The sequence below is a fragment of the Dendrobates tinctorius genome, unplaced genomic scaffold (assembly GCF_039654945.1).
Source record: "Dendrobates tinctorius isolate UK_male_01 unplaced genomic scaffold, ASM3965494v1 ptg000083l, whole genome shotgun sequence".
Lineage (NCBI taxonomy): Eukaryota > Metazoa > Chordata > Amphibia > Anura > Dendrobatidae > Dendrobates > Dendrobates tinctorius.
The window spans coordinates 30951689-30966234 of record NW_027361751.1 but is presented as its reverse complement, the minus strand read 5'-3'; positions in this window follow the sequence as shown (position 1 = coordinate 30966234).

Sequence of the window (14546 nt, the reverse complement as noted above, 5' to 3'; positions counted from 1 at the left end):
TGCTTTTTGGATTCTGCCACTCCCTGCTGGAGTGTGCAGTGTTCCGTGAGCTCTGTCTTCTGAAGGTACCTGAGTGCTGATTTAGTTTTTGAAGCTTAGTTGCTTCAGGGCCATTTTTATATCAGCTTGTTGGCTTTTGTCTCTGATAGGGTTTTGGCAGATTGCAGACAGCAGCCTTCCTATCCGTTCCTATCTAGGTAGTGTTTGGGCCCCGTCTTTGCTCAGCCTGTCTTTCTGTCTGTGTAAGTGTTTTCATCTTGCTTCACCGTCATTATATGTGGGGGGCTGCCTATTGCTTTGGGGTCTGCTCTGGGGCAGTTAGATTTCCCCTTTCCTTCTTTAGGCCTATGTATCTCTCCGGCTGTGATCGAGGGGTCTAGGTCATTGTAGGAACCCCCCACGGCTACTGCTAGTTGTGATGATAGGTTCAGGGGTCTGCAATCTGATAGTTGCCAACTTCTCTGGTTTTCAGGACTTAACTAGCATTTCTGTTTTTGCCTCCTACGGTGACTCAATCATAACAGAATCACCCGCCAAACCGCAGATCCTGGGGTACTCAATAGCAGGAAAGAATTGTGTTTAAAAAAAAAAAAAAAAAAAAAAGTGTATATTCTTTCCTCTATATCTCTGAGGCCGTAGGGGGAATTTTTTTTTTTCTCTCAATGGAGATAAAGCAAGTGTCTGATCGTGTGGAGCAGCTCGCTGCTGAAGTGCAAGGAATTTCCGCCTATCTTGCTCGTTCACATGCTGTTGAACCAAAGATCCCCACACCTGATGTATTTTTTGGGGATCGATCTAAATTTTTGAGTTTCAAAAATAATTGTAAATTATTTTTTGCTTTGAAGCCTAACTCGTCAGGGAGCCCCGCGCAACAGGTTAAAATTGTCATCTCTTTGCTGCGCGGCGATCCCCAGGATTGGGCGTTTTCTTTGAAACCAGATGACCCTATTTTGACTAATGTGAACGCATTTTTTCAAGCCTTGGGGTTGCTGTACGACGAACCTAATGCTATTGATCAGGCTGAAAAGACCCTGTTAGCATTGAACCAGGGTCGAAAATCTGCAGAGTTGTACTGTCAAAAGTTCCAAAAGTGGGCGGTCCTTACTACCTGGAATGATAGTTCCTTGGCTGCTCTCTTTCGGAAGGGTTTGTCAGAAGCCGTAAAAGATACTATGGTGGGATTTCCTGTTCCCTCTGGTCTGGACGATTCTATGTTTTTAGCCATTCAGGTTAATCGGCGTTTACGTGAACGCAGGATTACACGAGAGGTGTTGCCACTGGATGAACAAACGTCTGAACCTATGCAATGTGATAGAGTTTTGTCTAAGGCGCAACATCAGGAATTCAGAAGGCGTAATAAGCTGTGTTTTTTCTGTGGAGATGCCTCACATGTTATTTCTGTTTGTCCTAAACGTGAGAAACGCTTTGCACACACGTTTTCTGTTGGTGGGGTTCAGCCTAAGTTTCTTTTGGCGATTACTCTGATCTGTTCCCTGTCCACATTTTCCGCCAAGGCTTTTGTGGATTCGGGAGCAGCGCTAAACCTAATGGACTTGGATTTTGCTAAACGTTGTGGATTTCCGTTGGCACCTCTGCAGACGCCTATCCCTTTGAGGGGGATTGATGCTACCCCTCTGGCTAAAAATAAGCCTCAGTTTTGGACCCAGTTGGTCATGCGGGTCGCCCCAGACCACCAAGAAAATTGCAGATTTTTGGTGTTGCATGGTCTGCATGATGCCGTTGTTCTGGGGTTTCCCTGGTTGCAGATTCATAATCCAGTTTTGGATTGGAAGTCTGTGTCTGTGGTGAGTTGGGGTTGCCGGTGTACCTTTAGCGAGGCTCCGGTTTTTTCCACCTCTCCTTAGTCGCATGAGATTCCTGACTATTTGGCGGACTACTATGATGTATTTAGTGAGAATGAGTCTGCGTCCTTGCCTCCTCATAGGAGTTATGACTGTGCAATTGAACTAAACCTGGGGTGTAAATTTCCTAAGGGTCGGCTCTTCAATTTATCTGTACCCGAGCACGAGGCTATGCGGTCCTATATTAAGGAGGCGCTGGAGAAGGGTCATATTAGACCATCCTCTTCACCCTTAGGTGCCGTTTTTTTTTTTGTGGCCAAGAAGGATGGTTCTTTAAGGCCTTGTATTGATTATCGTGCCCTCAATAAAATTACTATTAAATATCAGTATCCGTTACCCCTAATTTCGGATCTATTCTCTAGAGTCAGAGGTGCTTGCTGGTTTACCAAGCTTGACCTCAGGGGGGCGTATAATCTTATCCGCATTAAGCAGGGGGATGAATGGAAGACGGCGTTTAATACTCCGGAGGGACATTTTGAGTACCTGGTGATGCCTTTTGGGCTCACTAATGCCCCTTCTGTCTTCCAGTGCTTCATGAACGATATTTTCCGAGACTTTGTCGATAAATTTTTGATTATCTATCTGGATGATATTTTGATCTTCTCCAAGGATTGGGATTCTCATGTGGAACATGTTCGGACTGTGTTCCGGATCTGGAGAGAGAATTCTCTGTATGTCAAGGGATCAAAATGCCTTTTTGGAGTACAGAGAATTTCTTTTTTGGGATTTATTTTGTCGCCGTCAACTATTGAAATGGACCCGGCCAAGGTACAGGCCATTTATGATTGGGTTCAGCCCACTTCTTTGAAGGCCCTCCAGAAGTTTTTGGGTTTTGCTAATTTTTATCGGAAATTTATAGCAAAATTTTCTAGTATTGCCAAACCATTGACTGACCTGACCAGGAAGGGTGCGGATGTGTTGAATTGGTCTCCGGAGGCGGTTGCTTCCTTTCAGGAGCTGAAGCGTAGATTTACCTCCGCCCCGGTTCTGCGGCAACCTGATGTCTCACTCCCGTTCCAGGTAGAGGTGGATGCTTCTGAGATTGGTGCAGGAGCGGTGTTGTCCCAAAAGGATCCGGTAACATCTAAAATGAATCCCTGTGCTTTCTTTTCCCGTAAGTTCTCTTCATCTGAACGTAACTATGATGTGGGGAATCAGGAACTGTTGGCCATGAAATGGGCATTTGAGGAGTGGAGACATTGGTTGGAGGGAGCCAAACATCAAGTTGTGGTCCTCACTGACCACAAAAATTTGATTTATCTAGAGTCGGCTAAACGCTTGAACCCTAGACAGGCTAGGTGGGCCTTGTTTTTTACACGTTTTGATTTTGTGGTCTCTTTTCTTCCTGGAACTAAGAATGTCAAGGCAGACGCCCTCTCTAGGAGTTTCTTTGCTGATTCTCCTGTGGTGACCAAGCCTGCCACCATCTTAGGCGAAGGGGTAGTTCTTTCTGCCATCTCGCCCGATTTGAGACTTGCTCTGCAAGAGTTCCAGGAGGACAAGCCTGAGCGTTGCCCCAGTGGAAAGTTGTATGTTCCTGACCAGTGGAAGAAGAGAGTGATGTCTGAAGTTCATTGCTCTGCATTGGCTGGTCATCCAGGTATTTTTGGTACTAGAGATCTGGTGAGTCGCTCTTTTTGGTGGCCCACCTTGTCTCATGATGTCAGGAATTTTGTGCAGTCCTGTGGGACTTGCTCCCGGTCTAAATCTTGTTCTCGCTCTAATGGGTTGTTGATGCCTTTGCCGGTTCCCAGGAGGCCATGGACCCATATTTCAATGGATTTCATCTCTGATATGCCGGTCTCTCAAAGAATGACTGTTATTTGGGTGATTTGTGATAGGTTCTCTAAGATGGTTCATCTTGTACCACTCCCTAAGTTGCCATCTTCCTCTGAGTTGGTGCCTCTGTTTTTGCAACAGGTGGTTCGCATGCACGGGATTCCTGAGAACATTGTATCTGACAGAGGAGTTCAATTTGTGTCTAAATTTTGGAGGACGTTCTGTTCCAAGTTGGGAATTCAGTTGTCCTTCTCCTCTGCTTTTCACCCTCAGACCAATGGGCAGACAGAGAGAACAAACCAGACCTTGGAGTCGTATTTGAGATGTTTTATTTCCGCTGATCAGGATGATTGGGTTTCATTTTTGCCCTCTGCTGAATTTGCTTTAAATAATAGAGCTAGTTCTGCCACTTTGATGTCACCTTTTTTTTGTAACTTTGGTTTTCACCCTCGATTTTCTTCAGGGCAGGTGGAGCCTTCTGCCTGCCCAGGTGTTGACACTGTGGTGGAGAGAATGCACCAGATCTGGGACCAAGTGGTGGATAAGTTATCTCTCTCCCAGGAAAAGGCCCAGCGGTTTTCCAATCGACATAGGACCATTGGTCCCCAGTTTAAGATTGGTGATATGGTGTGGTTATCATCAAAAAATATTGCTATGAAGGTGGCTTCTCCTAAGTTTAAGCCTAGATTTATTGGACCTTACAAGATTTTGGAGATTATTAATCCGGTCTCTTTTCGTTTGGCTCTTCCTGTCACATTTAAGATCCATAATGTGTTCCATAAGTCCTTGTTGAAGAGGTTTGTTGAGCCAGTTGTGCCTGAGGTGGCACCTCCGGACCCTGTATTGGTTGAAGGTAACTTGGAATATGAGGTAGAGAAAATTCTGGATTCCCGTCTGGCTAGACGGAGACTCCAGTATTTGGTTAAGTGGAAGGGTTATGGTCAGGAGGATAATTCCTGGGTCTCTGCCTCTGATATTCATGCCAAAAGATTGGTGCGTGCCTTTCATCGGGCTCACCCTGATCGCCCTGGTAGCGTTGTTGAGGGTTCGGTGACCCCTCCTCAAGGGGGGGGTACTGTTGTGAGTTCATTTTCCCCTCCGTCACTGAGGCCTGGTGAACTCCCTATTCTAGTGAAGGAAGGTAGTGAGCCTGATTATCAGACACCTGGGACTAATGAAGACGATTGGCTGAGTGGAGTCACTGACTGGATTTAAGGCAGCCTACGCCCTTGCTGCCCTGCGGGTGATTTCTCTGTGGACTCTTGGACACCAGTCTGATTCCTTCTCTCCTAAAGCTAAGTTTTCTGTTTTGCCTTTTGCATCTAAGATTTGTTTTTGTTTTTCTTGCTTTTTGGATTCTGCCACTCCCTGCTGGAGTGTGCAGTGTTCCGTGAGCTCTGTCTTCTGAAGGTACCTGAGTGCTGATTTAGTTTTTGAAGCTTAGTTGCTTCAGGGCCATTTTTATATCAGCTTGTTGGCTTTTGTCTCTGATAGGGTTTTGGCAGATTGCAGACAGCAGCCTTCCTATCCATTCCTATCTAGGTAGTGTTTGGGCCCCGTCTTTGCTCAGCCTGTCTTTCTGTCTGTGTAAGTGTTTTCATCTTGCTTCACCGTCATTATATGTGGGGGGCTGCCTATTGCTTTGGGGTCTGCTCTGGGGCAGTTAGATTTCCCCTTTCCTTCTTTAGGCCTATGTATCTCTCCGGCTGTGATCGAGGGGTCTAGGTCATTGTAGGAACCCCCCACGGCTACTGCTAGTTGTGCTGATAGGTTCAGGGGTCTGCAATCTGATAGTTGCCAACTTCTCTGGTTTTCAGGACTTAACTAGCATTTCTATTTTTGCCTCCTACGGTGACTCAATCAGAACACTTCACCATTCACACATCTAGCAAGAAGAGTCTATACTAATGCATGGCCGAGCGGCTATGCGGGCCTTTTATAGCCGTGCGCTGCCGGGACCTTCCAGATCTCTGAGATGGACCAATCAGATCAGGAGAAGGACCTGAGCACATGACTCCCGATCTCCATTGGGAGATCGTCTCGTGAGCATGCCCAGTAACGGGATGAGAGGACTTAGCCTCTGGAGTGGCTTGCTGCAGGACAGCCTGCGCTGCTATTGCTGACCCAGAGGTGGCAGCAACAACCAGTCCTACGGAGCTGGTCTGAGCAGAGCGTCTGGGACGCCGAGATTGCCATGCAGGCTCCTGAGCGGTCGGTGACGAATGGGAGACCACTGGATGCAAGGCTCTGGATTCCCGCTGTGCAGCTGCAGGAACCCGACGCCTAACAGATACCAAGAAGAACGAGGGCCCTGCTCACAAGCTTACAATCTATGAGGAAAAAGGTAGACACGAAAGGTGGGTGGTAACAATTGCCCTGATTGTATGCACCAGCCATAATGTTAAGTGTGTAACAGTACAGACACAGAGGGCTAATGGATGCATAAAGCATGTGGGAACATGATGCGGGGAACCTGATTATGGTAAAACTTTTGGCTGTGCCACACAGGGATTGATTAGGTTAATGTGTTGAGGCGGTAGGCCAGTCTGAATAAATGCATTTTCATAGGCTTATCAGGTCTATATGAGACCAGCCGCCGCCCTGCTCGTCACAGTCACCTCCGGAATCAGACAGTGTAGGGAGAGTTGCTGCCGAGACAGGGTCAGATTTGGGGGTTTATAAGTTAGTGTGGGTATACCATAATAGAATACACAAATCAACAGTCCTTCTAAGGACTAATTACAGGGTATATAGATTGCAGTGCTAGGTAAGCAGCTAGTGTTTGCGGGTATATAGATATCAGTAGCAGGCAGGCATTGTATGTGGCATACTTCATTGCATACATCAAGTGGGTCCATTCCATTACTGTCTGCTGCTGCTGCCTATTACATATATTGACCGTATATACATAGCCCCAAGTATCAGTGGGCAGGAATATTTTTTTTGCATCCTAATCCTGATTATTTTACTTCAAAGCAATCCAGAGCTTTCTTTTTTCTCCATCTGCTTGTTGACACAGCAGAATACAGCCAGATCCTTTTCAAAGTCCAGAGTGAAAATCCAGCTATTTAAAACAGGTTTTCCAGTCCCAGCCATCACGTCTGAGTGTGCAGAAAATTCTGCCATTTTTGTGGTACTGTAAAAAAATTTTGAAGTGTCTTATATAATTTCTTGACACCATTTTGCTGCCCAAAAAATATTTAGCTGCCAAAAAAAATTTAGCTACAGGGCAGATATTTTACCCTGGGTTTTGTCCACCACACGGATCGCATATCGTTGTGCTCAAAATTGTGCCACTTCAGGCCTCCATAGAATGTTTTTTGTTTTGTCTTAGCCTACTTATTGACCCAATTTAGCTGGGCAAAAAAAAGTAAAAAAATACAGGCCAGATATTTGAAAGTGGGCTATCTCCGTCAGACGCCTCATCTATGTGTGGGTTATAAAATGTGGCATTTCAGGCCTCCATTTAACTGTTTTTGCTGTGTCTTACCCTAGTTCTATACACTATTGTGCTGGGAAAAAAAAATACAGACCAGATATTTGAAAGTGGGCTATCTCCGTCAGACGCCTCATCTATCTGTTGGCTACAAAATGTGGCATTTCAGGCCTCCATTCAACTGTTTTTGCTGCGTCTTACCATAGTTCTATAAACTATTGTGCCGGAAAAAATCAAAATCAAATCAAAATCTTTGGCATCTCTATTCAGCTGTGCACAAACTATGTCAAATTGATTGCTAGATCCCAGTGGGTCTTGTCCCAGAATCATGTTGACTACAGTCCACAGATGAAATCTAGATCCATAAGGTCACCTCTACCTTACCAGCATGATGAATTAATAGGAAAAGCACGTGGTTTTGATGGAGCTGTTTTTTTCTTTCCAAAGAAACTAAATAAGATCAATAAGGTGGTTAGCCACAAACGCAATGGAGAAATAGTAAAGATAACAATTACTTTCACAAATGAGTTACCACCAACTTGCTTTCACTTTTACCACATTATATTCCGAAGGCTAAAGAAGATGATGAATATGAAGCAAATAGGTATGAATTATTATTACTCAAATGATGCCACAGAAGTCAGAAAACACAAACTATCTGTCATGATCTGAAGTGATCTGACAGTTTTAAAAGCACAGAGTGAACTTTTTTCCCTTTTGGCAAGTTGCCAAGGTGACTTGACTGTCCCCGGTGGTGGTTAGTGGTATCGCACCTTAGGTTTTCAGTTTAAAGTTCTCTGTAATTATGATTCAGGTGTGGGGCTCTATAAATGAGTCTCAGGGTGTGTAATCACTGCTGGTGATACTGATTCATTCATTCATTGATTCTGAGTTGGGGAGCCTGGTGGAAGGATGGAGCTGAGGAGTCCTGCGCAGCATAGCCAGGGGGGACGTGTGTCAGCTATGGCGTCTGGACGAAGGGCTGGCATGGCGTGGTGGGGTCGCAGTGATGGTGTCGGCAGGAAGTGTCTGCATGGACTGGTGGAGTGGCGACTATGGAGAGTGGCACTCACCATGTGGGACTTGGCTGCTGAGCTGGACTCAAGCATGCTTGCCTTCGTGGCAGAAGCTGAACTCGTCTCTGGGACTCTGTTACTAAGCAGCAGCAACTGGTGGTGGACTCTGCTCCAAGGCTGCACTTTGGTGAAGGATCCTGTTATGGTGATGGATCTGGGTGGAGGAGAAGATGCACGCAGGTGGAGGGCTCTGTTGCAGGAGCATAAGCACAGAGCATAAAGCTAAGTGGTGTCCCCCTGTATTGTCTCTTTCCCTCATGTGTGTTATTAGTGCAGTGGTGGGATTAGTCTCCGCACCGCCCAATTCCCTAGTGAGGGTTTAGGGTCAGGGCGAGCAAGGGTTAAAGGTTCGCGTGCGGCGACAGGTGCGGAGCCTGTATAGGGAACGTTAGGAGTTCAGGGACACTGGCTCAGGGGAGCTCAGGAGGTCTCCATTTCCCTATTCCCTATCGCAGGGCCCACCTTTGTTAATGTTTCCCAGGTCCCCCTTATTATTTAAATTCGCCGTACTGGAGGCGGGGTTTCCAGAATGTTCATTAACGTGTAATACCTAAATTCGCCAGGTGGAGGCGGTGTATCCATCTGCACGTTTTATTATTTAAATTCGCCCCACTGGAGGCGCTGTATCCAGGGTCACGTGGGTTATGGGTTCGCCTTGCGGTAACATCTGTGTCCAGACACACGGTGACCATGACATTATCACACCAGTCTGCTCACCACAGGGATGTACCCCTTCACCTCGGGAAATACCAGGCAGCTCCGTGGGGCACCATTCCTCCCACCTGCCTGGATACCTCCCCGTGCATGAGCAAGTCCCGCTCCCCAGCAGCGACTCTAGGGGGCTTTTTGCCAAACGCCGCCATTTTGATTTCCTGGTTACCTGAGCAGAGGCCCCAGACCCTGATAACTGCTGCTGCAGCGGCTCTAACTCACCATGCCGCTCCTCACTCACCTCAGTGAGGCCCGGCAGCAATTACCACAGGTCTCCACATGGCCAAGGCTCACCAGAAAAAAGGTAGGGCTGGTGATACTGATTCATTCATTCATTGATTCTGAGTTGGGGAGAGCCTGGTGGAAGGATGGAGCTGAGGAGTCCTGCGCAGCATAGCCAGGGGGGACGTGTGTCAGCTATGGCGTCTGGACGAAGGGCTGGCATGGCGTGGTGGGGTCGCAGTAATGGTGTCGGCAGGAAGTGTCTGCATGGACTGGTGGAGTGGCGACTATGGAGAGTGGCACTCACCATGTGGGACTTGGCTGCTGAGCTGGACCCAAGCATGCTTGCCTTCGTGGCAGAAGCTGAACTCGTCTCTGGGACTCTGTTACTAAGCAGCAGCAACTGGTGGTGGACTCTGCTCCAAGGCTGCACTTTGGTGAAGGATCCTGTTATGGTGATGGATCCGGGTGGAGGAGAAGACGCATGCAGGTGGAGGGTTCTGTTGCAGGAGCATAAGCACAGAGCATAAAGCTAAGTGGTGTCCCCCTGTATTGTCTCTTTCCCTCATGTGTGTTATTAGTGCAGTGGTGGGATTAGTCTCCGCACCGCCCAATTCCCTAGTGAGGGTTTAGGGTCAGGGCGAGCAAGGGTTAAAGGTTCGCGTCCGGCGACAGGTGCAGAGCCTGTATAGGGAACGTTAGGAGTTCAGGGACACTGGCTCAGGGGAGCTCAGGAGGTCTCCATTTCCCTATTCCCTATCGCAGGGCCCACCTTTGTTAATGTTTCCCAGGTCCCCCTTATTATTTAAATTCGCCGTACTGGAGGCGGGGTTTCCAGAATGTTTATTAACGTGTAATACCTAAATTCGCCAGGTGGAGGCGGTGTATCCATCTGCACGTTTTATTATTTAAATTCGCCCCACTGGAGGCGCTGTATCCAGGGTCACGTGGGTTATGGGTTCGCCTTGCGGTAACATCTGCGTCCAGACACACGGTGACCATGACACTTTCTGTGTGGTAAGGATTTACCACCAAAATTTTGAAGTATGAGACTAGTATCATGTTGTGCATTGATGTGAGCCACAAACTCCTTCAAAGTGAAACTGTTCTGGATGTAATGTACAATTTGCACTTGAAAATTGGATCACATACCTTCTATGATGCTTGCATTATATAACTGATTGGACAAATATGTAAGGAGGAGGAAGACTGGGTTGTGGGTACCTGTGCTGCGCCAGGTCCGGAACTGTCGAGGGTGTGTCCCCTGTTTCCTGGGGGAAGGAATAGGGTACCGGACAGGCCACGACCCAGGAAGAGGCGGCGTGTTTTCACAGGGAACCCGGCTGGAAGCTGAGGGAAAAAGCGCACGAAGCAGGAGTGAGTCCCCCGCTGTCAGCATGCGAGCAGCAAGGATGGAGCGCGCAACACACCCGAAGCGCCGACGCTGCGATGGACTGCAGCATACAGACCCAGTGACCTAGAGGCAGGGGGCGAGGCTAAGAGAAAGTGCACACAACAGCAGAGAGTTTTGGCGGAGACAAGCAGTGCGTAGGAGTCTGAGCAGCGTGCTCCGTCCTTAGAGTACTGGCGCTGCGAAGGACTGTTCCCATTGGCTCCCGACGCTAGCAGCGGGACTTCTAGAGAGGGAGGCGCTCCAAGACCGTGAGTACAGTGCACGTGCACAGGAGAGAGAGACAGTTCATGCCACATGTCCAGCTTGGATATCCAAAAATAAGGCACAGAGGAATCACGGAGGACATTGCTACGATCAGCAAGGTACTAAATCAGCAGCTTCCAAAACTTTGCACTACTTGTGAGAGTACCCCGTGCCTCACGGCCAGGGCGATGGGAGGGTCTGAGAAAACTGTCCCAGAACTTTGCCAGTCTTCCACTACCTCTGCTGGATTGGAGTTGTGTCTCTCTCACCTGTACTCCTTGGTTGTCCAATGAACTGTGACCTCTGCAGCCAGCGTTTTCAGATGTGAATGTTTGTAATAATTCCATAAGAAGGGACCTCTGGTATTGCAACATTTTAGTACACCTGTCTGCCTCTGGAATAAGAGATATAAAGTTCTCCTTGTAGTGTGGGTCTAGAAGTGTCACCAATCAGTATTGCCTGTCACCCAAGGGTCACGGGAAAAGCAGCGTAACATAAACTCAGCCATGCGTGCAAGACTGCTAACATGCAAGACTTCCGTGTCCCCACCAAGAGGACGACTGACCATGCTCTCCTCCTCCTCCGGCCATCCACACGGAACAGACGGTATGACAGTTGTGCTTGTAATACCATCTATAGCACATGCAACTAGCTCCTGTTCTTCCTCCTCCTCTTCCTCATTGTCACCCAATCCACGTTGGGATGAGATGAGGCTGGGCTGTGTGTAATATCCCTGTATGGTTCCGTGCTCCATCTCATCATGCTCCACCAGCAATGCATCCTCTTTGATTGTGAGTAGAGAGCGTTTAACGCTCTATTAATTGGCCTCCCCCTCACTCGACTTTTCCTTCTCCAGTCCATCCTTAATGCAGCAGCCAGGGTCGTCCATCTGGCTAATTGGTACTCGGACGCGTCTGCTCTGTGCCAGTCGTTACACTGGCTGCCCATTCATTATAGGATCCAATTCAAAGTACTTGTTCTCACCCACAAAGCTCTCCACAATGCGGCACCCCCTTACATCTCCTCCCTCATTTCTGTCTATAGGCCTAGCCGACAACTGCACTCTGCAAACGACTTTTGACTAACCTCTGCACTAATCCGTACCTCCTGCTCCCGACGCAAAGAATTCTCCCTCGTTGCGCCAATCCTCTGGAATGCTCTACCCCAAAAAATTAGGAGCAGCCACAACTTGCACAGTTTTAGAAGCGCCCTCAAAACACATTTGTTCAGAGCAGCCTATCACGTTCCCTAATCAAAGTCATTTTATGTGTAAGTGTGTGTGTAGCCCATTCACTATCTCTATCTATCCCCCACTCCCTCATGATGGCTGGACCATTATTGTAAATACATCACTGTAAATACACACTTGTACTTTGTATCTCCCCCAACTCATTGTAGATTGTAAGCTCTCACAAGCAGGATCATTTTATTTAGTTTTAATTATTGTATTAATGTTAATGTTGTTACTTATGACTGTTGTGTTTGAAACTGTTAAACTGTAAAGCGCTGTGGAATATGTTGGCACTATATAAATACCGATTATTATTATTATTAGAGGATAGTACATATGTCTGACATCCTTGTCCACTCCTGAGGTCTTATGTGTGGAGTCTGAACTGAATACCGACTGCCTTGTTGATGCTGGTAGTTAACAACTGCCCTCTTCTGCGCACAAATCCTTTCCAACATCTGCAGTGTTGAGTTCCAACGCTCGGGGAGTGGACATTACACACCAGTCCGTGAGCCTGAAACTGCAAACGCTGCTGAAGTCTGGCAAGGGCGGCTGAAGCTGTAGCTCAGTGGTCCCCAACCTTTTTTGCACCAGGGACAGGTTTCAAGCAAGGCCATTCTTCCATGGCCCGGCAGGGCGGGGATGGAGGTGTGGCAGGGGCGGGGCTTTGGTCATAAGGGGGTGGGGCTATGGACATGGTTGTAGTGTAGCAGTGCATACTTATAATTAAATAACATTTATAATGTGACTCAACTCACCATAGGTTTTGAATAAGTGCTCCATCACCCCCTTCTCCCCATCATTGCCTTCACCCCATCACCCCCTTCTCCCCATCATTGCCTTCACCCCATCACTCCCCTCTCCCCATCATTGCCTTCACCCCATCACTCCCCTCTCCCCATCATTGCCTTCACTCCATCATTGCCTTCACCCCATCACTCCCTTCTCCCCATCATTGCCTTCACCCCATCACTCCCTTCTCCCCATCATTGCCTTCACCCCATCACTCCCTTCTCCCATCATTGCCTTCACCCCATCACTGCCGTCTCCCCATCATTGCCTTCACCCCATCACTGCCGTCTCTCCATCATTGCCTTCACCCCATCACTGCCGTCTCCCCATCATTGCCTTCACCCCATCACTCCCTTCTCCCCATCATTGCCTTCAGCCCATCACTCCCCTCTCCCCATCATTGCCTTCACCCCATCACTCCCTTCTCCCCATCATTGCCTTCAGCCCATCACTCCCCTTTCCCCATCACTCCCTTCACCCCATCACTCCCCTCTCCCCATCATTGCCTTCACCCCATCACTGCCCTCTCCCCATCATTGCCTTCACCCCATCACTCCCTTCTCCCCATCATTGCCTTCACCCCATCACTCCCTTCTCCCCATCATTGCCTTCAGCCCATCACTCCCTTCTCCCCATCACTCCCTTCTCCCCATCACTCCCTTCTCCCCATCACTCCCTTCTCCCCATCATTACCTTCACCCCATCACTCCCTTCTCCCCATCATTGCCTTCACCCCATCACTCCCTTCTCCCCATCACTCCCCTCTCCCCATCATTCCCTTCACCCCATCACTGCTGTCTCTCCATCACTCCCCTCATGGCCTTCTCCTCATGTCCCCATCTCCTCCAGGGCCAGGCTACACAAACACAGACCAACACACACATACACACACACACACATACACATTATACGTACATACACACAAACACCACCTCTCTCCTCTCACCTGCCCGCCGCCCGCGCTTCCTCGCTCTGACACAGCAGCGGCCGCGCTCCTCTCTGTGTCAGAGACAGGAAGCGTGGGCGGCGGGCAGGAAGCTGGACGGGTCCTTGCAGCTCCGCTCCTGCTATTCCCTCCTGCAGGCAGCGGAGCTGCTTGGATCGCTCCCTGCCGCCGCTACACACGCCGCCCCAGCCCCCGCTACGCCACTGACCGCCCCTGGCTCCCCTTGTGTCCGCGGACCGGCAAGGGCACTGCAGCGGACCGGCGGTTGGGGACCCCTGCTGTAGCTGACTTTCTAAAATGGGCACAAAGGCGGTGTACTTTCACAAGCAAATCCGGCAGCTCCGGGTAGCTTTTGAGAAACCGTTAAACATGAGGTTAAGCACATGTGCCAGGCATGGTACGTGTGAGCTCGCCTTGCCTCAGAGCCGCCACCAGGTTCCAGCCATTGTCTCACATGACCATGCCTGGCTGTAGGTTCAGCGGTGTCAGCTCAGATCTGTCTGCTCTTTCAGAGCTGTCCACAACACTTCAGCATTGTTCGGTTTGTCACCTAAACATATTAGCTTCAGCAGAGCCTGTTGCTGCTTGGCTGAGGCAGTGCTGCACTGCTTCCAGCTTGTGACTAATGTGGTCATTTCGGAGATGGAGGTTGAAGAGGAGGAGGAGGTGCAGGAGCTGAAGACTGTGGGGACAACCCAGATTGACGTAGGGCCCACAATCCTTGGCATCGGGAGGACATGTTCAATCACAAGTGCCTTTATTCCACAGCTTCTCCTCTCTGCTAGGCCCTTCACTGGCTTCCTATTGCCCAGAAGTTACAGTTCAAAACCCTAG